This window comes from Eublepharis macularius, chromosome 11 (genome assembly GCF_028583425.1).
Source record: "Eublepharis macularius isolate TG4126 chromosome 11, MPM_Emac_v1.0, whole genome shotgun sequence".
Lineage (NCBI taxonomy): Eukaryota > Metazoa > Chordata > Lepidosauria > Squamata > Eublepharidae > Eublepharis > Eublepharis macularius.
In genome coordinates, this window is record NC_072800.1 from 32303025 (window position 1) to 32329955 (window position 26931).

General features: G+C 43.1%; 1 protein-coding gene across 7 annotated transcripts in view; it reads right to left on the reverse strand.

Moving 5' to 3' along the window:
* Window positions 1–26628, reverse strand: part of TRAK1 (trafficking kinesin protein 1) — a 157672-nt gene extending 131044 nt beyond the window's left edge. For all 7 annotated transcript variants that reach the window (XM_054991849.1, XM_054991848.1, XM_054991857.1 and 4 more), the window contains exon 1: window positions 25988–26628. The gene's annotated coding sequence lies outside the window, so the exon portion shown is untranslated. The remainder of the gene's footprint in view (window positions 1–25987) is intronic.
* Between the last annotated feature and the right edge of the window lie 303 nt (window positions 26629–26931).

Genomic DNA, 26931 nt, shown 5'->3' on the forward strand with positions numbered 1-26931 from the left:
TGTTTAACCAGAAAATTCCAAGCAAAGGTTGAAGGGAGAGCCACAGACTTTAAAAATCTTGGAACTATTTCCTCAATAGGGAATACGGCTTATTCAGTGGCCCACAGAATAAAGATCCCTGGGTCCAATCCTCTTGAAATTTGCAGGGAGGTCCTTCATTGGACAGACAAGAGTTAGGTTCCTGCAAATTTGGTGACATTGCTAAAATAATGCCCCCTCAACATTATTCCCCACAGAAAATGGCGGGTTAAATCTGGGATTTACTAATCAAGATCAAAGAATCAGAGATGGATTTCAGGGATCCTGATTTTTTTTTATCCCTGAAACCCAAATCCAGATTACGCATGCCCCCCCTTTTTTGTGTACACCCCTAGTAAAAAGTTTTTTGACAGAATGAATAAAAGGGCAATTATATTAAACAGACGAGACTAAATTTGAGAAGTTAATCGTATCACAGAAAATGGGTATATTTTCATATATATATTACTTGCTGATGAACATAGAGACTTGGAAAAACAACAAGGAAAAGATGGCAAACTATTACTGAACATGAAATAGATCCTAATCTATGGAAATGTGTTTATTGAAGGCTCAACTTTTTCTATAATTCGACAGTTAGGAGGTAATATTATAAAATGGCTAATGAATGGCATCCGTTGTCAAAAGGATTAGCAAGGCTTTGTAATTGTAGAAATGAGAAATATGCTGGCATTTCGGTAAAGAGAGTGCCTCATTCTTCCACATGTGGTGGAGGTGTTCTAGGGATTTTATTTTTGTAATTGGTTTCAGAATGCTTATTATCATGTTCCATATATTCCAGAAATAATGTTATTGACTTATGTTGTGGGAATTCCAGATGCATTAAGAGATTGGTTACTGTATGCATGGTACAGTAACTTAGAGTGTCACACCAGGACCTGGAAGAAACAGGTTCAAATCACCACTGTCGGGCCAGACTCTTGGCCTAAGCTACCTCACAAGGTTGCTTGGAGGATAAAATGGAGGAAAGAAGGATGTATGTTGCTTTGGATCTCCCTTGGGAAGAAAGGCAGAGTATAATTAAATACTGCAACATGGTTCTTTTTTTGCCTACTATTAGAAGAATCAAGAATGGTCGGATGAACCATTCTGAAGTACTTCTCAAATGTGGTTAGAATAACCTGTTGAGATCTAAAAGTGTGAAGAACATAAATGACAATTATATGCACAGGTAACTAACAGAAATTTAGTAACAACTTTTGGTCAATACAGGTATGTATTATACAGTATCCATTATCATGTTTGAATTTTTTTGATTTTACTGTTGCCTATTTGCATACAGAAACTGAAAATTTAAAAAGAGATTTTGAAGTTATTTTCAGGAATACGAACTGTTATTAATATAATATATGCCAATAAAGACTTGCTTGAGCTTGTTATTAATATAGCTTTCCCAAACAGAATTCAGCATAAAATAATTTGTCCTATCTAATAAAACTTAAAATTGATCTGTTGGTCAATTAATTGATTAAGATGACATGCCTGTAAAAAGCCAGACTACTATGTAATTCAGAAGACGCATTTTTGGTTTTTTAAATAATCCAGAGCAAAGCAAAAGGGATAATAGGGCAGGCAAATTCATCTGTTTTTGCTTAGCACTTGCTAGAATGTTACTGTACATTAGAAACAAAATGCCAGACCCTACATAGTAATTGTCACTATGAAGTGTGGTTTTAAAAGCTCCATGCTAAATAAAAACAAAACAACTAACAATCACCATCCAAAGATTTTACTTATGTGCCAAAGCTATGCAAAGGGCACATGACTGGGGGATGGAATACCATTCCTTTTGTAAAGAGCAACTTCATGCAGACATTTCACACCCACATAGACAAAAATATATTCTACTCAACATCAGGCCTGGAAATGTATTAGAATAGGCCACATTCCAACTGTAAAACAATCAAGCATTTTATTAAAAAAAACCCTCAATATGCAAAAATACCTAGGAATTTGAAAATACATTTGGCAACTTAGTTGAAAAGCTAGATACAAATAAAGCAACTAAACAAAATTTTTATTCAAATAAACCTCATATTAGTTTGCATCACTTTACATTTTAGTAAATCAAATGATAAGTACAGTGGACACACAAATATCAGAATGAGATACCTGAAAGGCAAAACATTTGTAACGGTACGGTTGCTTGTTAAAAGTACCCTTCTTCATTTTTTGTTTGGGTGCTTGCCAATCAGCCCTACTTACGCTCTCTGAATGAAACCCACTTAATCACCAGCCCACACCAAGCCCACCACCTTACTGTGGACCATATCAATCTACTCTGATCATATTTTAAAATCATACTCTGGCCCACCATTAACAAGTTTGAGACACTTGGCAAGGGAAGCAATTTGAAGAAGCATGCCATCAAACATTGCTGCAAGGTATCCTTAGAGTAGGTCCTAGAATAGGTAATCAATATTTTCCATGTTTGCTTATGGAACCAAGCAGATATTTAATGGATAATAGGGTACAGAAATGGAGCCTGTGGGGACTCCTAAGTCTATAACAGCAACAGCTGCAGAAGGCAGAATGTTGCACCTTCACCCCAATAGTCTCCAGATGGGATCCGGCAGCTCCAGATGGCAGCCGTCTGCTAAGCCAGGTCTCTAGGCAGCTTTTGTAGACTGAACTAAACCAAGCAAAATATCTTAGCCAAAATATAAATTAAGTATAAATCAGCCACATGTTGAAAACCACAAAGGTTTTTATTGGCACTGCCATTTCAAATCATCTCCAGATACCGGCAACGTACTGAAAGTGGACTAACCTACTGCAATGTATTGAAAGTGGATCAGTCTTTGGTTTAATGCATATCTTCATGTGGTGCTATCAAGCAAGTTTCTAATCTCATCTACAAAAGATCTTCCTAAGGTCTTCTGTTTATTTATGGAACAAAGAGTGTAAATCCTCATGCAACCTTCAGAAATACCCAGGGATTTGAAAACATATCAAACGTTTATGGAGCTGAACCATTCTTGGAACTTGTGGGTGGTTTTTTCAGATCCATCAACCCTTCTTCCCTACTTATTCATCCGAAGATATGTCTTGGCTACTGCATATAAAAATAAGTTTTAGCAGCAATGAAATTTTAAAAATATTGTATGTTGTTTTTCTTTACGCTAGCTGCTGTTGATACCACCTAAACTTTTTTGTCCTGGCAAAGAATGGGGGAAATATTATTCATTTAATACAAAGTAATGATTTTTGCCTCAAGGTCATAATTATGTGTACTTTTGTAGTAGATCAACAGACAATACTTTACTGTCTGCGTACTACGCACTTTGAGATTTCACTTGCCCTTTGAAGTCTGTAGTTATCAACCACAATTGGCCACTGTACGTAATCATTTACTAAAAAGGCACTGAGGTGTCCACTATACCCGAAACATAATTTTTTACTGAATAAGTCATAGCTTAAGATCCATAGAAGCAACAGGTATAAGGCTTAAAGCCATGTCCTATTGCTTTGGCAGAACTGCACGATCTAGCTCACTATTCCATTGATCTCTGAGACACTGCATATCACAATTCTTATAAACAAATACTGTGGATTTCATTTTCTGTGTTGATTCAGTAAGAGTATCCAAAAGTGAGGGAGATTCTGAGACATTCAAAGCTGCAGGGTCAAGTCTGAAAGCCATTTAGCAAAAAGTGGCAAATCATATCAAGACTTTAGTTGAGAAAATGACAAAAACTCATCATCATAGCCTATCAATCGATTTAAAGTAAAAATCTCCGTCTGTCCAAGCCTTCCATAAATTTCCTCCCAATTTTAAAATGTGGCTTGGCCCATAATGTTAGTTTAGCATGTGAGAATAGGTCAAATTGATACTGAGGTATAACACACAAAAGAGATAGGAGAGGTATAGTTACCTCTGATTACCCTGCCATCTTAACTGTTATATCTGAAGAAGGGAGCTGTGGCTCACGAAAGCTCATACCCTACCATCAGGGCTTTTTTTCAGCCGGAACATGGTAGAACAGCATTCCAGCACCTCTCCAAAGCAATCACGAGTCTGGTGGCCCCGCCCAACTGATTCTGTTTCCTCCTGCCTGGCGGGCAGCTGAAGCCACAGAGTTAAAATTTAAAGAGCTCCTTTCTCCACAGCTTGCACACCGCAGGGAAAGGGGCCCTTTGTAACCCAGCTTCAGCTGGCCGGCAGAGAAGTTCCCACAGATCAGCTGAAGCTGGGGGTTTAGGCAGCCCTCCCCGCCGGATCAGCTGAGCTGGTGTGCCCAGCCCTGGAGCCACGGTTCAGCTGGTGGCCGTGCACACCCTCCCTGCAGCCTCCCCAAGAAGTGATAGGTGAGAAGCCGGTCAGGTGTGGCAGGGACCCTGTTCGACAGCTCTGCAACCCTGACTGTGGGCACTGCGGGAGCGCTCCCAGGGGCAGCTGTGCCGTGCACAATGACATCACTTCCCAGCAGTGATGTCATCACACGGTCCCAGGAGCACACGCACACACCAACTCCTGCCAGTTCCCCAACCTCTTCCCCTAGAAAAAAAGCCCTGAGCCTACCACTATGTTGCCAAGTAGGCCCCCTCCCCTGCTTTAAAGCCCGCCATGGACTGTGTTAAAGTTTCCTGCATTGCTGTTTTACTGCTACACCAAAGACTGCTTTGCACGTGTGTGCTCTAATACACGTGTCAGTTTCCTGTCTGCTGTTTTATTACCGTGCTGCTGCAATAGACTGTGTAGTTCCCTGACTCCATGTTTGGATAACTGCACAAAGGACTCTCTTTCTGGGCAGCCCTGCCCTGACCTGTATCTGGACTTCCCAGTGTGCGTTTGGACTGTGTTACAAGTGTGCCCCGTGCCTGCAGTGCCATCTGCCACGGACCGTGCCTGTTCCCTGCCTTGGACTGTGTTTTAAAGTGTTGTTCCCCCTGCCTCCATGGAAGCCTGCCTCATATGGGCCCAAGCCGCTGCTAGCAGCCGGGCGCCTGCCGGGGAAACCTCCAGCGAGCCTGGCTAGGCGCTCCCTGGTCAGTTCCCGCCTGGAGCCTCCCGCGGGTCGGTCCCCGAGCTTGCCCTCGCTACCGGGCAGCCTGCTATCCAGCCCCAGCTATGCCCAGCCGGCATCCATGTTCTCAGGCAGCCAGAAGACCCTGGGAAGAAGACTGCTTTGGGAAGCCATTTCGGTGAAGCGGGCACACCACGTCCGCAGCGAGAGCCCCTCGCCCCGCTCTGCATATCTTAGGAGCCGCCCCGGAGAAGAACTAAGTGCCGACCATCCCAAGCACTTAGAGAATGCATCTCAAAGAAACCTCCGCATTCCAGAGCTGATGACATCAGGACAAGCCCTGTCCGCTGGAACATCCTTTCAGCCCACTTGGATTCCCCCCCCCTCTTTTGTCCCCTCTTCCTGAGGTGTCACTTATCACAATCTGATTACTAAAGTGGCCCATCCAAGCCATTCAGTAGCCCATTAGAACCTTTGTTTTAATCTGTGAGAACCACCAAGTACAGCACCAGCCCCAGGGTACGTTTTGGGGTATTTAAGCTGGTCTCCCAGACCACTCCGTGCTTAGGCCATTCCTATCCAGACTTCCTTGCTGTCCCCCTGTGGTTCCAGTGCTGGCATTGGGTCACCTCGCTGCTGTGTCTTTGCTTCGCTACAGGATAAGTGAGTATTCCCCACCATCGTTGGGAACCAGCTAATGCGAACGTCTCTGTATTTCCTACTCTGTATTTCTTAGGTCTTGTATGTTCTTTGTATGCTTGTGCAAGTTTAGGCTTACGCCACACTGAATACACGTGTTTGGAACCTATTTGTAGTCTGCCTCTTTTTCACTAGAGTGTCTGGGATCGGGACCTCCGTAGACATAGGTTAAGATCCGCGCTTATTTTAAGTTACAGACTGCTACAGCTAATTCCCCATTATAATAAAGAGCAGTTCTGGTAACAACTAATTTTGTTAGTCTCATAGTCTCATGCTACTGGACTCTTGCTCTTTTCTATCTTAACAGGAAGTTAACTAAACATGATACCTTTAATGATGAAGAAGCTGCCAGAAGGAATATATCTATACCAACAGATCGAACCCAGCAGAATAAGTTACAGTCCCTGTCCCTTTACCAAGGCATTTCTCTGATTCATTTCTTATCATTTAGCTCCACATTTAGGAGGTCATACTTACACTCTGTAGTTCTAAGAAGCTTAAAAAAACTACACATATACAATTATTTTTAAAAATATGAAATGATCAAGCATTGTTATCCTTCTTAATATCATTATTCTCAAGATACTGTTACCTTTGACTCTGTGCAGTCTGGTAAACTTGGCACAAAACTTCATCCTAGCAGCACTACCATATCAGAACATGACTGGCTGAATGGTATTATTTTCAGCTCTGACTGTCATCCCCCTTTGTATGTAATCTTGCCAATCAAAACACTGGATTTAATTCGGATGTTACAGAAACATTCTAATTATTAATCAGATCACCACCCTGAAAGAATAGAAGCGTTAACGGCCCATTGCTCAAGAATGAACACAATCTTGTTAGATTTGAATACCATTTACTGTACTGAGTAAGTCATGAAGCAACAATTACCAGCAAATTGGAACAGAAAGGCTGGAATGTAGTCACTTCCACAATGTGGCCCAAAGGGAGCAGGGCTTTGAGGACTAAGAAACACAATTAAGCACCTTGCTGTCGTTAAGGTTCAAAATGACACAAGAATACACATGCCATTTCATGTGAAAGTATTAATATTAAGTACATTTACATTCTCTAGCTTGAACCCTCATGCAATCATCATTCACGATGTGTAACACACTCAGACCATTATATGTACCAGGAAAAAAATTCCTGGCAAGTGACTGCTATTCTAAATGAATTGTTGTATAAATATATTCTAACCTAAAACAATTCACACTCCTTTCACAGAGATTGTGGAATGTAACTTCTCAGAATAAACCATCTTATTTTGAACAGTCACTGAAAGTCACTTCCCAACTGCCAACAGTTTATATAATCACATTTCACCTTTTTTCCTTTGGAAACAACTATAGAGCCAAACAAAAGATGCCCTAAAAACTACTAGTCATAGAATGTATATAGTTTGCAATCTGGGGCACAGTGGAGGAAGGGGACAAGCCTGCTCCATACTCCAGGAGCAAAGATCATGTTGAGAGACTCACCCTTGATGTCCCCAAATGCATACCTTGGTTTCGTCACACATAAATACAGCTAACATTTACTCTTATGGGAAGAAGTAAAACAATACACTGCAATAGTAACAAAATGGGACCACTGCCCTTGGTTGACCTGTTCTCCATTACTAGGAAGCCCCTGCAAAGCAGAGGTAGATGAAATGTGTACTAAGATGTATTGTTCTCCATTGAAGATCTCTACAACCCACTTGCCTTCAATACACACACCCCATAATATGACAATCATTTAAATTTGCTGTTTAATATAGCTGCACAGCTGTATATGAAATTTTGTTTTGTATGATAATATAAGGGCCCTCACATCTGGGCCCCTTGGCCAAAGAGCAACAGGTAACAGAGTATGAAGAGGTTATGCATGTCATCTTTGGTCAGTATTAAAAAACATAGTTGTTTATATACTATTTTGAACAGTGAGTTGCAAATATTGACTTTTAATTGTTGACAATTTGTAACATTTTTATTATGTTTTACTTTGTAAGCTGCCTCAAGAAGTTTCTTAGGAAAGCCCATACAGAAATTATCTAAAATAAATATCTCCTATTTAAAAAAATTATGAATTACAGTTGTACTCAGAATTTAGGGAAATGTATTTAAGCTCTTCCCATTTTTCCATGATTGTGGTTTCACAATCATTTCATAACTTGGCTGGGCTATTCTCAACTATGAAAAGAAATACATTTTCACTTTGTTCAAATTTTATTCATTTCTAGAAGAGTATCCAAAGCCTACAGAAAACACATTTCCCCAGCTTTCCAGTAGAATAATCTTTAGAAAGACTTCTAAATAAGTAGACAAGTTTAACCCAATGACTAATCCTCTTAAAACTTCCTTGGCTCCTGAATTTTAATCTCAGTTGGGGAAAAGTCATTGCGCTTTTCACAGGAACTCTAATAAAGCCAATTCATGTTCAAAGAGTAATTCATGTGAGTAATGTGAATTTTGCCTACCAGATGCCCCTCAAGTACAATTCTAGTAACGTGAGAACCTATTAGTATTCTATCAGGATCACATTACCCAGACTCAAAACTTGCATTTAACAGCCTCTGTGTTTTTTACTATGGCTGCAAACTAGATTTACTTGATTAATCATTGGAGCAAAAGTTAACATGTAGTGCAGAGATTGAACAGAAGGGATGTTTGCTTCAGAGACCATTTTGGGCACGAGTATATTAAAGATAGCCTTTATTTTCAACGATGCATAGTAACGTTACTGAACTTTTCCTCATACTTCCTTATATAACCAGAAATGCATATATATTGCATGGATTAAAACAACCTCTGATCATGAAAGCAAAATAATCACAGCCCCAGAGATCTCAAACCAGTGGCATTTGAGCAGGTTCGTGTTCAGTGATTCTCAAACTGGGTTTTAGCTGCAGCAGGTAAGACTACACAAATATGTCTGGTGGCCTCTGGCCACACATGCATAAACACAGCGCTATCCCATGCAAGCAAATGTTACAGACTGAAACCTATTCTAGCACACAGGTCCTCCAGTATTGAATATCATGTAGGATTCACTGACCAACATGCTACGGCTATTACAGCAAATGTTTATATTTGCCCCCAAAGTATGACTGAATATGCTATGCTAATTTATAAATGATGTCTTTTATGTTGTTAAAATAAGGTTGGCTTAAAAAGAAAGTATAGTATATATTTCATTCCCCCCCCCCCCCCGCAATTTTTCTTCACAAAAAAACCTTCCTAGAAAAATATACCTTCAACACTTTTGGAAATTTCACATCCCTAGCTCTGTGCCGTGGGGTCACTTATCTCACCTCTGAAGGTAAAGAAACAAAAGGAAGAGCCCATGGTGATGATTGTAATGCTCAGACTGCTTCAGATGGAGCAGACTGCCCCTGACATATCTAGGATTCTGAGTGTTTAAGGATTTAAACACCAAATCTAGCAACCAGAACTCAGAAACAAACAGGCAATCACAGTGAGGCTCTTCACACTGGTGAAACGTGTTGTCTGTTATGAACATCTGACAAAGACACTGCTGTTGCATTTGAACTAACTGAAATTGCTAAATTGTCTTCCCACAGCAGCCACAAATAAAAAGCATCACCATAATCAACTAGAGATACAAAATCACAGATACCAAGGCCAGACTTTGCTTTCCAAGGAACTGCTGCAGCTTGTCCATGAGCCAAAGCTACAATCTACAGAGATAATTATGGATATCCATTTACAGATGTAGACCTAAAACCATGCCCAACCTGCTCGTTCAGGAGAAGTATGGTATCATCCAGAGCGAGATGAATCCTCCATCACCACTGAACAACAACATCTCAGGTGAGACAGACTTGGCTGTTTCGATCAAACTGAAACTCACTTAGCTGCCCTCAACACTGAACACTGAACATCACTGGCTCCTCTGAGGTTATTTCTAAGGAACAGTTCCCACATTACAGAATCCTTGTGGTCACCATGAGAACTTCATATCTGATGCACAATGGGAATTTTGGACTTCCGTGAGATGCATTGGCCTGACTCCAACTGCAATCATGGCGTGCATAGAGATGGGGATTCAGCATTTCTCCCCACACCGTTTTCAAATCCTATGGGGGAAACAGTGAAAGGAAGGCTGAAGTCCCTTCACACATGCTGTAGCTGTTATCAAAATAGGGTCTGTCACTATCTGGAAGGCACAAAAGCCATCATGTGCCCAAGGTTTTTTTTAGAGCACGGGACTCTAATCTGAAGAGCCGGGTTTGATTCCCCGCTCCTCCACTTGAAGCCAGCTGGGTGACCTTGGGTCAGTCACAGCTCTTCCAGAGCTCTCTCAGCCCCACCCACCTCACAGGGTGTTTTGTTGTGGGGATAATAATGGCTTTCTTTGTAAACCACTCTGAGTGGGCATTAAGTTGTCCTGAAGGGTGGTATATAAACTGAATGTTGTTATACATACATACACACACACACACACATATTTACTTACTTCATTCATACCTCACCTTTCTCCCCAGTGAGGACCAAAAGTACCTTAAATCATTCTCCTTCTCCAATATATGCTGGGGAAGTCTGTTTCATGGATAGTCAATTTGGCAGACCACTCTCATTCTCCATTGACCCTATATGCATGAAATCTGGAAAAGAGCCTAAAAAATCTAATACTGACATTAAAACCTCCTAATAAGAGTGCAGCTGGTGTTCCCTGCAGAGTGATCTCAGCATCTTCCCATGTGATCCTTCCCCTTTCATAAAACTCATCATAAAAAAGGAGCTGAAGAATTATTTATCCTCACACAAATTTACACTGCAAAAAAAAAATTGTGTGAAGACAAGTTAGGCACAGATATACACATAAACACACTAAACACTTGTATTTCCTCCTAACTTTTCTGCTTTCAAAAAGACAAATTGGAACTAATGTTTTATTTTCAGTGACAGATCTCTCCACACCTCTATTTGTTATTTTTTCTCACAGTTTAATACACTTTTCAGACAGGCAACTCGGAAGTTAAAGCTTTTGGCAAAACTCCTAATTAATAGTTATCATAGAGAATGAATGACCTTGTTTTCTTCCCTTCCTCCCAGTAAAGAATTAATATTGTTTTACTTGAACATAGAATAACAATGAAGCCCATGATTTCAATGGGCTTAGACTGGAGTTACTCTGCTTAGGATTTCACTGTCAATAATTGAGCTTAGAAAGCCTTTTAGCAAGAAACCTTTTACAGAGCACCCAATCTTCTCATTGCTACTATATTCCTTCCAACTTTATAAAGACGGAAACCATTAAATTTGGCTTGGGTGGGGGGAGTGAGAGAAGACTTCTAAAAGTTAAGTTTGAGTTCAGCCTTCTTCAGATGAATAGAAACTGTGACAACTTAAGGGACCTAATGGACATTAATTTGAAGACGGAAGCACCCCAATTAATAAAATAACTTAAAGAAAGGAGAAGACTGCCTTTCTTCAGATTTATACTCCACTGGCAAAGCACAAAGAAGTTAGTGTTGGCAGGACATGCTTCCACAATAACTTAGAACATCAATTCTCTCTAGCGTAGCCCTCTACACAAAGCAGTAGCAGGCGCCTAACCTTGTGATTAACTGAAATGTCTTTGACATTTCCCACAGGGATGAGAAAGAAAAAAACAAGTGATGGACACATAACCAAAGGAGAGAAACTGTAGGTATAAGTGATAATATACATACAATGATGTTTTCCTATTAAAGAATATACCTTTCCATGAAAGTAAGTCATTGCAGCTTCCTGTTAATCTCCCTTGCTGTTCAGTTATGTTAAACTCATATGCGTACTGAACAAATTAATGATATTGCAATGAGATGAATCTAAAGCCACAGGATTTTTGTAGCTGCCACTTTAGTTATTACATAAGATAATTAATGACTATCAGACTGCATATATTTTGGTCTCATTACACATGTAGTTAAACTGAACCAGCCACCAATTTAAGGATGTGGCATGGTTTTGGTATGAATTTGTATTTCTACATTGCATACACTACCATTCCCTAGATCAATATTTTAAAGAGGAAAGCAGTGGGAAAATATCTGCTACATATGAAAGTGATTACAATGGGCTTAGATTGGAGTAACCCTCCTTAGGATTGCACTGTTAGTAACCTAAACAAGTTTAAGGCCCAAATAATATTTTACTAATACTTTGGTATAATAAGCAATCTTGGATCCTAAGCAGCACAAGTGGGTTTGTGCTACTGGAAAGCTACTTTCCCGCCTCCTGGCATCACTGAAGCCTTCCACCCCTCCAACCTCCTGCAGGTCAGCTGATCCCTAGGAACAGGATGGGAAGCAAACCAGGAATCTGCAACAGAAGAGGGAAAGAAATCAACAAAAATCTCCCTCCTCTCCTCCACAGATAGAAAAACCTTTTCCTTGGAGGAGCTGTTGCTGTGCTCACAGAACAGCTCCCCTAGCACCTAAACTGAAGTGGTTCGGTATATTTGTTTCCTATCTACATGTTATTTCATCAGGCATTCCAGAAACCATGATGGACTGATGAAGCAAAAGTCTTCTGGCACCTAAAAGATAAAAGAGTTAACATGGCACAGCTTTCATGGACTAGAAATCACTTCAGCTGATATGTGAAGTGTGTACACTCAGTTGGATACACATGGGAGGCATTGACAAAAACTGCAAGCAGCCAGGCCAACAAAAGCAGTAGTATACTGTATACAAATGTATACCATGATAGGAAGATCAACCCATTCACAAACAGCACTCATCAGTGAGAATGACAGTCAAGAGCAGCAGTGTTTAAATTGGCTAGTTAAAGGAGAAATCTAACCTGTCTAGTCACTGAAATCTGAATCAGAGACTGTGCTGAGTAGTGAGTACACCACATTGAGGGAAATGAAGCAGGTGACCTCACGAGATATGATCCTTTCAGTAGTGGCATTTTCATTTAAGGCCTTCATTTAAGGCTGGTATCTTCATTACGTTTCAGGTAAAAAGTAAAAATATTTCTATTTTCTCAGGCTTTGTGATTCATTTTATGTGGGTATGACTGGTTTTGCTCCCTTGTCTGGTTTTGCAGTGAGAAAATGCAAGAAATCAATCTTATATTATTTATATCTTGTTATTTGTATTGCTACCAAATTGAAATGCTGTTTTTTATTTCATTGTCATTTATTTGGCTGCTTTATTGGTTTTATCCATTGTTATTTACTGTTTATATTCTTGTATATCACCTCAAGAACTTTCTATGAAATTGTCTTTAAATAATAAATACATTTCTGTCATGGTTGAATCATTAAGATGAAACAATTCTGCACTTGTAAATCAATGGTGGGAGCCATATTCTTCTTTTCTCTACATAGGTAACTTTGGCAACCCTGGAAGAACCAACTAGGCGTTTATGATATCAAATGGCTTTGACAGGTTTAAGAACAATTCAGTTCTCACCATAAGAAAAAAGGTAGAACAGCATCACTCATAATTTGAGTACTGAAAGGCTGAGGATTTATTCTGTAAAGAGTCCATACTCTCCATAAAGACATACAAGGTCATGGACAAGAAGAAGTATGAACAGTGTGCACTAAAAACCAAGTCAATGGAAATCAAAAACTGAAGGTGTTTTATCTTTTTGATTCCAAGCAGGCATCTGAAAATGAGCAAGCGCCAGCACACAGATGGTCCCAATTAGAAAAAGGATTAAAAACATATCCAGGCTTGGTAGTCTTCCATGACTACATTGGTAGCAGAACACTCTACACATCAGTATTGGAAGAGTGAGAGCTGAAGAAATAAATATTACACAAAGGGTTTGAGTCAGCTTCAGCATCCAAAGGACTATTTAAGCACATGCCAGAAGTGAAAATGCAAGACCACAAAACTCTAGCCTAGTAGAAAGATAACAAGTAAAAAGTATACTTAGCAGCTATTCAGTTCTGTTTTAGTCACACTCACTGAGATAAGCTGGAACTATGCATGCACTCAAAATTCAGTCCTGTTTAATAAAGGTCTGTTTTTAAGAGGGCAAGTAAGTTAGTATGGTGTATTGTCGAAGGCTTTCACGGCCGGAGAACGATGGTTGTTGTGGGTTTTCCGGGCTGTATTGCCGTGGTCTTGGCATTGTAGTTCCTGACGTTTCGCCAGCAGCTGTGGCTGGCATCTTCAGAGGTGTAGCACCAAAAGACAGAGATCTCTCAGTGTCAGAGAGACAGAAATCTCTACACCTCTGAAGATGCCAGCCACAGCTGCTGGCGAAACGTCAGGAACTACAATGCCAAGACCACGGCAATACAGCCCGGAAAACCCACAACAACCAAGTTAGTATGGGTTGCTACAGAGTACTGGTAAGAAAGTCGCCAAAGTGGTATCTCCCATCTTCTGCTTCAAGCCCCCCAGGAGAAGTAGCGCTGATTTTTAAAAAAAGTTACTTTCACTTCTGGCCTACTGCCATGAAGGCATGCATAGGATTGCAAATAAAGTGACAAATAGTGACCTACTTCTACCATTACCAATTTTCTCACACTCAACAGAACCCCCATTCCCAGATATGAAGCAGATTTCCAACAAAAGCCCAGTAACCCAACTGAACTAAATCTTCCTGAGATAAAATTATTTCATTCTATAAAAACCAAGAGAAAGAACTGAAAGATGAAAACTTTGCAAGCTTAAGCACCCTCATTGCTGAATTAAGGCTATAATAATAGTTGTTAAATGTTTGCATATAAATTAATCCATGGCTGCTACTATTGGATTAGCTCTCTCACAGTGAGGGAAGTTTTCAAGTTTAAAAATTTACAAACACACTGCAAGGCTAGTTAGCTGTTCCTTTTCCTGCATAAAAAACCCTCTTCCAATTTCCCTCTTTCATCTTCTTTTACGGTCCTAAATAGTTCCCCAAACTACCTAGAATCCCAAAAGTAATCACTTCCTTCATGAGTGAACTTAGGAAAGTTCTCTTTCAAAACTCAAAACCTGAAATAAAAATTGCTAGATTGCAGTCCATGATGAATAGCAAAGGGAAACCTTTATTCCTGACTGTGTATTTCAGTCCCCACCCCCACCCTGCCTTCCTTCTGGAACGATGATGCTTGCCAATTGTAACAAGAAACAGTGGATTTTAAAGAGACAACTACTTGAAGTAAAACCAAGACTCAGAGGCTTTTATTATTCACAGAAGTTTTTGAAACTGGTTCCTAGTTTTATTTCACAATAACAGAAAATTTTCTCAGACTGGGGCTATATAAGCTAATTTTCTCAGACTGGGGCTATATAAGCTAAGTAATCTCTAGCAAATTACAGGGGCTAATCTGCTAAAATAATTAACTGTAAGCATGATCTCCTGGCTAATCTTCAGGCTATCAATAAACCTCTTAACTGGATAGCAGTAAGTTAGAAGTTTTCTTGAGAACATTCTGAACTAATGAGCAAATATAATGTTTATCATTTCACATATAAATATGGTTTGATGAATGACATAAAATGCATGCCCATGTTATTGTTTGTTTGTTTACATGTTAACTTTACACTATTCACTGGAGTAATTCTTTTTAAGATTTCAATGACAAGAGCTGAAGTTAAAGAAGTAAAACAAGTAATGGAGAAATGGGTGGTTATGCCCAATGTTTTGGGGTTAGGAACATATATAAATTATTAGTAAATTCAGATTTCATGGGCATTACTTAAAACGTTACTTGAAGTATTTTGCTTTTAACTCAGTGCTAAATGAAGTGAGAAGATAGAACTGCAGTGCTTTCAAAAACCAGATATGGATGCTCAGCATCAACTGAGTTGCATTCTCCAGCAGAAATCAGCGCTCACATTGTGCACCCACATTCCGTATTTGCACCCCAAACCTTTTACAGGCTAAATAAAATAAATTAATTGCTAAAATGTGCTCAGATATAGATTTTGCTTAGCACAACATAACATTAATCATATCTCAGCATACTAAATCTTTGACAGCTGTAAATTAACAATAGAAAAAGAGTAGAACAAAAATGCTAGAAGACTCTTTATATAGAACTACTATTGCGTGGCCAGCTTGATATGGCTGGGTACAACCAGCAGGAAAAAACCACGCTGACACTTCTTTTGAGAAAACAGGCCACAACTTTATTGATTACAAAATGAAGGAGCCCTGGCAGCGTAGGGCATGGATCCCAACATTGGCTGACCCGCCTGCCAGCGGATGACTCCTCACCCTTTCAGCCCGCCTGCTGAGAGGGGAAACCACAAGGTGACAGGTGAGGGAGCCACACTGGGCGGAAGCCTCTGTGTGGTTCCCCCATCATTTGGACGCAGGCTTGCTTTGTCAGTCCCCCGAGCTGGGCTTCCCACTGCCAAGCCTGGTCCAAGACTCCTTATGGGGATCCCCATCTATGGGGAAACAGTGCACGCTGGCCCCACAAAGTGGTTCCCCGCCAAGGCTCCTAACACTGTAACCAAGAAAGCAAACCATCCCGGACATCCTGCAGCCAGATGTCCTGCCCCCAGCTGGACAGGTGCACTCCGTCCGGGCGATACAGGGCCTCCAGGCGAAATGAGATGTTGGGGTGTCCAAGTACCATACCCCCTGCTGCCAAAACGGTTTTCCCCCACCACTTTTGACAGCCTACGCCTAGCCAAATCCACCTTGCTATTGTCCCTTGCCCCTTGCCAAACACGACGTTCCAACAATTCGAACCATAGAATAGTCATGTTCATATAGCTTTCATGCAACACCCCCAAGTCCCTTAGCATGTCTTGTAAAGCATCCAGTTTAGACCTCTTTGGGAGGTCATTCTCCCCGAGCTGCAAGACGACTGCATCCGGTGGTCCCACTTGCCATACCAGTCGAAGAAAACGAGGCAACAGCGCCTTTCAGATCGCTGTTCCGGAGCTGACTGAAGAAGCCTCGACCGGCCCTGCCTTTTACCTCTGGTGGGAGGACCTGAGTGGAAAACCTTTTCACTCAGGTCAGGCAACGGCTCCCACCCTGTAAGCTCCCAGCCAGCTCTCCTAATTGGCCGGCAGGGAAAATTCAAACTGCGCCTCCCAGTACAACGCTGGGACGCGAGTCTTTTCAGGGCCGGCCAAGAGCTGTTCCTGCTTTCTTCTCCCGGCCGTGCAAGCCCGCAAACTCCGCCCCAGGTAAGTTCGGGGCCGGGGGCTTATCATAACATTACAAGATTCCAATCCAAATTTCTGCTAGTTCTGAAATTTCTGCTATCCTTACCATATTGCATGGTTTATTGAATGTCTCAACCGTTGATCATTAGGGGTGTGCAGGAGGGGGTTGATTTGGGTTTAAAGGGCCCCACCGCTGCTTGCAAGCAGCGGCAGGGCCCTTTAAACTCAGCCCTTTAAACTCAGCATGCTGGCCCCAATTTGGATATCCAGAATCTTTCTGGATCGGTTCCGCTTCAGGTATTTTTACCCGAAGCGAATACCGAAGCGCACAGCCCTATTTATCATATTGAGTTATACAATATACTCCACCTTGCATCTCAGTAAGAAAGTCAGACTATTAATAATGTAAATACATAAATGAAATGTTTAAACTAATTATTATCATCTGTTCAAATTTAGCTTTTAGACTGCAAATTCCTTGGGGCAGAGAGAAATCTTCTTGAACTCTATAAAGCACCAAGCACACTGAAAGCACAGCATAAATAAGTATTTATTTCCCCCTCTTGACAAACTTCACAGAAATATTTACTATTAAGAATCTAAACATACACACACAACACTACTTCTGACCTATAGTCTCTAAGACGAAGACTATTCCTGGAACCCTGAACGCTTTGACACTGCCCCGTATGAGCAATTTCAGCAGCAAAGACTGAAAAGAGATTGTGAAGAGTCACCACCAAGCATTTTTTTGCTTGACTGAAAAGCTTTCATTTTCCTGATTTCAAGAGAGGATTCCTCTGGAAAAAATATTGTTTAAGGAAGAACAGACTGTGGCTGTAAGTAGACAGAACTAGGGGGGAAATTAATATTCTGTCAGATTTTTCTTAAACGTACCTGCGTTGGCGCTGATGTAATAGCAAACCTCTTTGAACCAACAAAAAGACTTAAATCAATCAGAATCTGTGGTGAAACTAAACACATACTTTAACCGACTGACTTCATATTTGGTGTCAACATAAAGCCAAGAGTAGACATGGGCATGAACGGGGTGGGGGGTGGGATTACGAACACCCTGTTCGTTGTTATCCAAGAACAACGAACAATGAAGAGAAGCGAACATGTCCCCTTAACGAACATGTTCGGTGTTCATGTCCCTTTAAAGATCCCTTTAAACTATCAGCTCGCAGGTGGGATTCACCCTTGCCGCCTGCCAGCTGATAGTTTAAAGGGCCCTTTCCTGCCACGTGCAAGGGGCAGGGCCCTTTAAACACCCCACAACCCTCAACCCCACCAGGCTGCTGCTGCCGGATGCGAGAGGGACAGAGAGATTCTCTCTGTCCCTCTGACAGCGGGTAGAGCCGGTACCACAGGGCCACCTGCCCGTTGTCAGAGGGATGAGGACGCTCGCCTCATCCCTCTGACAGCAGGCAGAGCCGGTGTCCGCTTCTGCCCACTGTCAGAGGGACGAGGAGAGACTCCCCTCGTCCCTGTGACAGCGGGCAGAGCCGCCGCCGCTGCGGGGCCACTTCTGCCAGCTGTCAGAAGGATGAGGAGAGACTCCCCTTGTTCCTCTGACAGCGGGCAGATCCGGCGCCGCGGGACTGCTCCTTCCCGGTGCCAGCAGGACAGAGAGATTCTCTCCATCCCTTTCACACCAGGAGAGCCAGTACCACCCCCTTTGCTGTCATTTTCTCTTCACAGTGGCAAAAACTGTACTGCCTGACTTTGAGGGGTTACAAAACTGACCTTCCCAATGTCCAATACCCACCAAATTTGCAGGGGACATAGTCCTCAGTGTCCTCTGAAAACCCCCAAGTTTCAGAGAGATTGCACCCCGAGAAAGGTATGATCCATAGATTCCCCTCCCCCCTTTGCTGTCTATTTCTCTTCTGAGTGGCAAAAACTGGACTGTCTGCTGGAAGCTGAAGAGTTAAAGCTAGAAGGAAAGCCAGAAGGAGGTCAGACAAAGTTCAGTCCCTGCCATTGCCAGGGGAATTGATTGAAAGGCGCCAGACTGTCTGGCTTGACGAACAGCTGCTGAAAGCACCGAATGAGGCTTGTGACGACCACCTGTTCGTTTGGAATGGGGATTCATGAACGGCTTGTTCGCGAACAGGCGAACGGGTTGTTTGTGGGTTTTTTTCATTTGTGCCCATGTCTAGCCAAGGGTAAGCTTGCTAGTCATTTTCAGTCCAATCTGTTACAAGTCCTTTATGCATCTAGTTAGTTTCAAGACCCCTTCCTTCTGTCATACTGAGATACCACAGGTTTGTTTGTTTATTTCTGCATGTGAGAGGAAAATGAAATCCCTTTCTTTTAAATTATGTCCAAATGAGGAGACACAGTCACCAGGAAGAGAGAAAAAAGTCACAAGAACAAAGGGTAGGAACAAAAACAGTGAGAACAAACTGCGTATGCTCCACTTGCAAAATTATAGAATTATTTTTATAAACAAGTGGAAATGTATACAGTGGAACACTAGGCATAGTCAATCCCCAGAAAACTTCTGAAATGGGGGCTATTCACCCCAAAATAAGTGTATGTATATAAATTACTAACTGAATATTATCAGATACATCCTGCAAATCTCTCATAAGTTTCAATCTTCACATGTTTCTGTTAATCTTTCTCTGTTTTGTGTAACCTTTTGCAGGCCCACCTATTTCTTCACTCCCTTTCCCTCTTTAATATATTTTGTTGTCCAATCGTATCGTAGAAATGGAGAAAAAGTTAATGTGATATTGCAGACCTCGATCACATTAAGGCACACAGTGAGGACATGAAGCTGCCTTTCACCGAGTCAGCACCTTGAATTAGTGAAGTCAGTACTGTCTGCTCTGACTAGCAGTGGCTCTCCAGGGTCTTTCACATCACTTACTACCTCGGATCTTTATCCTGGAGATGCCAGGGGCTGCATGTACAATAGATGCACTATCAATGAGCCCAATCCTAAAGAAAATGAGCAGAGGTGGGTGCACCATATGAAGCTATCAACCCACTGGCCCATGGAGCTCAATAATGTCTAAGCTGACTGGTTGCAGTTCTCAGCCTTATCAGAGAAAGACCTCTCTCAGCATCTGAGATCCTTTTACTTGGAGATGTTGGGGAAATAGATGCTGTATCACCGAGCCACAGCTCCTCTTCTTCTTGATCTTCCAAGTCCCTCGTATCTTGAACAAGCCCCCATTCTTATGTGTCTTGATTGTTTAGGTGGGTAGCCATGTTGTTCTGAAGTAGAACAGAAGGATTTGAGTTCAGTGGCACCTTAGAGACCAACAAGATTTTTTAAGAGGAGAAGTTTTCTAACATCAGAGCTCTCTTCTTCAGACACTTTCAAAAGCTTACACTCCAAAAATCTTGTTGATTGCTAAAGTGCCACTAGACTCAAATCCTGCTTTTTATACTGGATTAAAATTTCTCTATACTTCATAGCAATTCTTATTACTCTCCAGTCCTATCAAGTATTGAATGAAGTATTTCTCCGGTCAGTTTCTTATCTACCCAACACCACGAACACAGTCTTATTCAATACTATATTCCAAGCACCTTTGTTCTCCTTCTTCTGTATATATTTCAGATACATTCTTCATCTACCTTCTGGTAAGAAATCTTTCAGAAGAGTCCATTAGCATTTCATCTCTATCTCATAAGCACTACAGCCAATTCCTCAGATAGTGACAAATTTTAAATATACCCGAGACAAGTAGCCTTTTATTTTGGACACCACGAGAGACAGTAAACAAGAGTAAGACTCCTAAAATGGAATCAAACTATTGGAACATATAATGAAGGGGAAAGGGGCTCACAAGTTTAAAGTTATATAGCACACTTTAAGGGGCCTATGTCCCCTTAATGATCCACCTGTCTAAGAAACAGCAGGTATTTTACCTTTGCTGATATAAAGACCACCACATAACCCAAAACAACTACTCATTAGCAATAAGCACACCATAGCACAATTTTATCAAAACACCAGACATATGCCAGGTGTGCCTCCTAAAATCAATCAGCAGCATAGCAATAGAGCTAAATAATATTATACAATGTGTCAAAGACTCCTACATTTGCATTTCAAAAAAATCAATGTGTTTGATATCTTGCCCCAAAATGCCCATCAGTAATATGGAGCAAGTGCATCAAGCTATCCTTAAGGAAACCTATGAACTCCATTACACAAATCAAAACACGTCACCTTTCTAGCACACTCCATAAGAGCATTCTCAAGAATATCAAACCCACTGAAAATATGGAGTATAAGGCAAGAATGCAGGAATTCATACATAAATTTGCATCTCCCATTATAAATCAATTGCTCAATCTTTATAATTACATTCTTCTTATAGGCTACATGATCTGGAGTACAGATTAGTACCTATGTAAGTCTGCTTAAGAATAAGCATACCATATAAGTGCTTCATACAACTTGCTGCCAGCTATTCGACTTTTGCATCCAAATGACACTGTAATTTACAAAAATTTACAATTCATTAAAAAATTTAAATTATAGCTTTAAAAATGTACTACTGAATTTACAGCTTAACAATGCAACTCTATGCAGAGTTATGCCAGTCTAAGCCCACTGACTTCCAAGCACTTAGACTGCAGTAACTCTGCATATGATTGTACTATAAATACTGTAAGCAAAGACTAACACAGCTATCAACAGAGAAAAAAAACAGCGGCATATTTATTTTTCAGAATGAAGGCAGAGTAGCTTCTTTTGAAAACCATTAATTGCTCTCTCTCTTTCTGGCAGCCATTAGTACATGCAATTCATTGAATTTCATGGGAACCTTTTCAATGCCACATCCTCCTCCCACAAACATCTTGAAAAGCCATAGACGTAAACTATTGTAATCTCACCTAAATCTACATTAATCAAATTAATTTTTTTAGCACAAGACCAGTGCTATATGAATGTTATAAATTTAAAAATATCTGGGGAGAAACTTACCAGGGTGGGGGAAGGGACATCTACTGTGACCATGCAGTAAGATGAAGTGATAATACGTACCCCATGCCTATGGGGAATTATGACATCATACAGAAGATGATTCCAACAGAACATATCACCAAATGCACACTATGAACAGTGACTTGTTTGAAAAGTTTCCCAGGCAATACAGTTCAAACAAAAAGTTGATATACTTTAAAAATTATTACTGCAATCCTGCATTCAGATGTGTGGGCATCTTAATCTCTGAGACCTGTATCTTCATAGCTGTGTATAACATCATAGGCTATGTTTCCATTCTTTAGAGCAATCCTATGTGTACTCTCTTGGAGTACTGTGTTCAGTTTTAGCCACCAGAGATTAAAGACATTGACAAGCTGGAATATGTCCAAAGGAGGGCAACGGAGATAGTGAGGGGTATGGAGATCGTCATATGAGGAAAGACTGAAAGAGCTGGGTATGTTTACCGTGGAGAGTAGGTAACTAATGAGGTGATATGATAGCCCTCTTCAAGGGCTGTCACATAGAGGTTTTCTGTTGACCCAGCAGAAATGAAAAATGAAAGCAAAAGAGTTTCCAGCTAAACATTAGGAAGAACTTCCTGACAAGAGTGGTTCCTCAGTGGAACAGGCTTCCTTGGGAGGTGGGGGGCTCTCCTTCCTTGGAGGTATTTAAGAAGAGACTAGATGGCCACCTAGCAGCGATGATGACTCTATGACACAATATAGATGAACCAGGGCCGGATCTACAGTTGCTGGCACCCAGGGCAACCGAAGACTGGCCACTTGCGTGCACGCACACATGCTCCCAGCGCTGCATGATGACGTCACTTCTGTGACATCATCACGCAGGGCGGTGTGTGCCGCCCCATGGCAAGCCAGCTGTCCTGGCACGCCATGGAGCTGGCAGCAGCGCAAGTGGCTGGGAGGCCGCCCACATTCGCCTGCCCTGCAGGACAGGGGGCGCACGGCCAGCTTACACTGCCTTTTGCCTGCCCCGCAGGACAGGGGGCCAGCTTGCCACGCGCCCCCTGTCCTGCGGGGCAGGCAAATGGTGCAGGCAGCCTCCCAGCCACCAGAGCTGCCTTTCGCCTGTCCCGCAGGACAGGGGGCACGTGGCAAGTGCGCCCCCTGTCCTGCCACCCACGTGCTCCCGGGGCTGGCAGCTGTGCCCGGTGCCCCCTCTTTGGCAGCACTGGGGGCAGACTACCCCCCCCACCCCCCTGTCGATCCAGCCCTGAGATGAACACAAATCAGGAGATAGTGCATGTTGAGCCGAGTGTTAGCCTCTTGAGGCCATTTCTTAAGTACCCACAGTAATGCCAATCACTACTTAGGCGTCAGGAAGGAATATTCCACCAGGCCAGATTGGCTGGGGATCCTTGAAATTTTTTTGCCTTTGAGTATAGAGCAGGGGTCATCAGGGGAGGTGAGGGTGGGAGATAGCTGTGAATTCCCCCCAAATTATTACTTTTCTTCCCCAGCATATGAAAACATAGCAGAAAATGAAAACTACAAAATCGACCACTCATATGAATAAGCACAAACCAGTGTTCAAGCTGGTTTCGAGTTCTAGTCAAGCTGGAATCCTGGTTAGCTTCAACCCTAGTTAATAGAATAGTGCTATCAATTCACCTCTTAACTCTGTCTAAAGTTGGGGAAGAACGGGGGATATGTCCCAGAGAAGGAGGTGATGATAAAGGGAACACATACTACTTCTGTTCTTCACCAACTCATTATGTTGGTTGTCATCAAAGAAGAGCTGATTCATAAAGATTGTATAAATTATAATGGAGAACATTTGCAACCATTTTGAAGCTAGATGTAATGGGCCAGTCTGCTGTTCTCTTCAGTCAATTTCTGTGCACACTGCATAATGACTGACCATGTTAACCAAATCCTAATGAACACTGTATTAAAATGCACGGAGACCTTCACACTTCACCTGCTGCTGCTGTTCAAATATTCATGACAACAGTCTCAGTTTACTTTATTCTCAGTAACGACTTGGTTCTTACCAAGATCAATGGTTGGCAGAGAACCTGCTCCTACAACTCAAAACTATCCACAAAGATGTGCAGACTTACTTGGTGCACCTTTTGCCATAAAGTCTGCATATGCAGCTGAAGAAATGGGTATGTTTAGACAGCAGTGCATTTCAAAGTGACAAAGGTCTTTGGATTCAGCTGTCTGCAAATATAATCATACTTCTCTGGAAACTCGGAATACTGTGCTGAGTTTCTGAGCATATAATCTTAGGGATCACACAAAAGTGCATCATGCATCAAGGGAACGAGGAAGTAAAATTGGGGCAGGGTGGGTGCGGTAAACTGTTTTAGAAACTTAAATTTATTTTATTGACTCTCTCTTAGATCTAGGGTAGGCAATCTTTTTGGACCAAGTACCCCCCTCAAAAACAAAAAAAGCAACATGCCTACTTCTGGAAGAGTTTGGTATGCCAGCCAACATAATAAGGATGATGAGGGTGGTACTTAGAAACATGGTTGGAGCAATTCAAACTCCAGTGGCGCTGTCAGCATCTCAGGGATTTTTTTTGACTCAGCCGGCAACCGGGCAGGTCTAGGAGATGATGCCTTCTCCTGCACTGCTGGCCTCAGCAACGCGGTCAGGGGCTCAGTTGCTAGGGTGAAAATCTGGCCCCAGGAGTCAAACAAAATGGTCAGGTCTGCTGTGGTCAGCATGCCTAATGGGGATTGCCTTGCCCTGTCTTAGGCCAACTTATCTTGCACTAGGAGCACACAAGATTTCAAGTTACACATAACAATTGAGGGATACCAAATTGGTAATTAAAAGCTTACACATTCCTGTGCCAGTAGATGTTGGTTGTAGGCAACTTTTTTGGACCAAGATATCACTCTAAGCAGAGATTTCACTGTTAGTTTACTTTGTATTTGGAACTCTCTCCCCAGAGAGATTTGTCTCCTTCCCTCTATCATTATTTTCTGAAAGGTGAAAAGTTTGTTTTGTTTGATGTACCCCCAATAACTCTTATCAGCCCTCCTCCCTGGCTGGGTCATTATGCACGTTTGTATGTCTACATGTTTTTATTTAAATCGCTGAAATATTTTATACATACAACTTATTGTAAATGCTGCTTGCATGTTTCAATGTTCACCACCCTGGGGATTCTGTTTGGTTGGAAAGGCACCACAGAAGTGTTTTAAATAAATAAATAAATAAATTCTTAATCTAGTATCTGCACAGCAACACATGTACTGAACATCTAGATGGTAAGCATTAAAAGCACACAGCTAAAGAAAGCCAATAAGCAAACAAGCTACAGGATTCTGTTTACTCTAACCATAAAGGCCCAGGCCTCAGGAGCCCCAAACAAGGCCTTCCTTGAAAACAACATATTCAGCACCATATCCTCAAAAACATACTCCTCATTAAAATAGAATTTAAACTCCTGCCCCTTCAATAAGCAGCACATGGGACACGGCTTGCCTCCCAAAGAGAAACAAACGCAACAACTAGAGTTTTGGAGGTCAAGCCTATACGCAGGTCAGCCACCTACAATTTCAGCTTCCGAGTATTTATAACAGCATTGATCCCTGTGAGCATTCGACACCTAGAAATGTAAATATCAGACAAAGCCTTGGGCTCTTTTCCAGTTGCCAGGCTAGGTAACATTCCTTAAGCACTGAGGATTAATAGCTTTTAGGACTGGGGAGAGGGTTCGTGAAAGCCTCTCCATGCTGCCTGCAAATCATTTACGAGGCCCAGTTTTTGCAAGCAAATTCTTGTGCAAACAGAAATCCGCTGAACCGATGAGATGGGGAAAAAAGGCTACGAACGGTGTCAAACAAACCCCCGTTTTACCTCTCTTCAGGCCAGCCTCCCTGAAGGTCAGCCCACTGTCAGGCGGGACAAGCCGAGGCTCAGGGAAGACCTGCGGGAATCGGTCACAGAGTCCCGTCGCCAACTAACTGAGGGCCGCCTCTTCCAGCCTCCCGAATCTCCCGGAGCGCATCTGGCAGCCCAGCGCCGCATCTGCAATCACGGCAGCCCCTGGAGGCGGCCCTATCGGAGGAGGCGCGAGAGGAGCACCGGCCAGGCGGGAATCTCTCCCCAATCTGCCGGCCGCGACCGCACCCGCAGCGCAGAGAACCCAACTGGCCTCTCTCGCAGCGGGGACTGCGCGGGCTCCGGCCGCCGAGTATAGCGACAAGCGCGTGACTCCGCTCTCCCGCGAGACCTCCGCAGGACCCCCGGCCGAATAAAGAGCACTCACCACGCGCGGGCTCGCCAAACCAGCCTCCGCTGCGGCCCCCGACGGGCGGGTGGGCTTCCCGGGCCGCCTGCCTTTCGCGAGTTCCCCGGCGGGCGCGATGCCTGAAGCGGCGTTCGAGCAGCAGGGCCGGCGGCTGGCGACTCCCTTCCCGCCGCTACTTCTGGCGCGGCGCTCGCTCGCCTTCCCTCCTGCAGCGCAGCCGCCGCTCTCGCCTGGCTCTCTGCGGGGCGGAAAGGGCTCGGGCAGCGGTAAGGCGGTCAACGGTGCCTCCCCGCCTGCAGGCGCCCTGGCTGGGCGGCATGCAGCTAGCCGGCTCCGCACGTGGGGCGAGGAAGGGAAGAGAAAGGCCGGCTCGCGCGGGTCCTTTTCCCGGCCGGCGCTGTCTGCCGGGGAGGCGCTGTTGCGCACGGGCTCGCTCGGCGTTCCGTGCCGGGGACCCACGCCCTGAGCCCGGCCGGAGAAAGTCGCGCTCTGCAACCGCTCGTCCTGCGCCCCAGGGCCTGGCGACGTTTCCCCACCGACGCGCCCGCCTCGGGCCAAAGACCTCCAGCTGCGGTCACCGCCCCTTCCCTGCCCGCTGCCGGCCTGCAGTCCGCCTGGGGAAAGGAGCGCTCCAGCTGCTCTTCTTGCCGCCGGTTGCTTTCTTCGCCGGCTGGGCGGGCCTTCGGCTGGGTTCCTCCATTGGAGGCCCTCCCCCCTCTCCTCCGGCTATTACCTCATCGCCCGAGCCCCGCTGCCGGGGAGGGAATGCCCGCGCGCCTGCTGTCGCCAGGCAACTGGCTCCACACACCAACAGCTGCCGAGCCCACGTGCCGGCCGAGCAGCAGAACTTCGCCGAACTCACACACACACACACACACCCGGCCCTCTATTTAAAACAAGCGCGACCTTCCAAGCCAGACCCGCTTTCATAGAAGCGCTGCTGCAGCCGAGCTCGGCTCCAG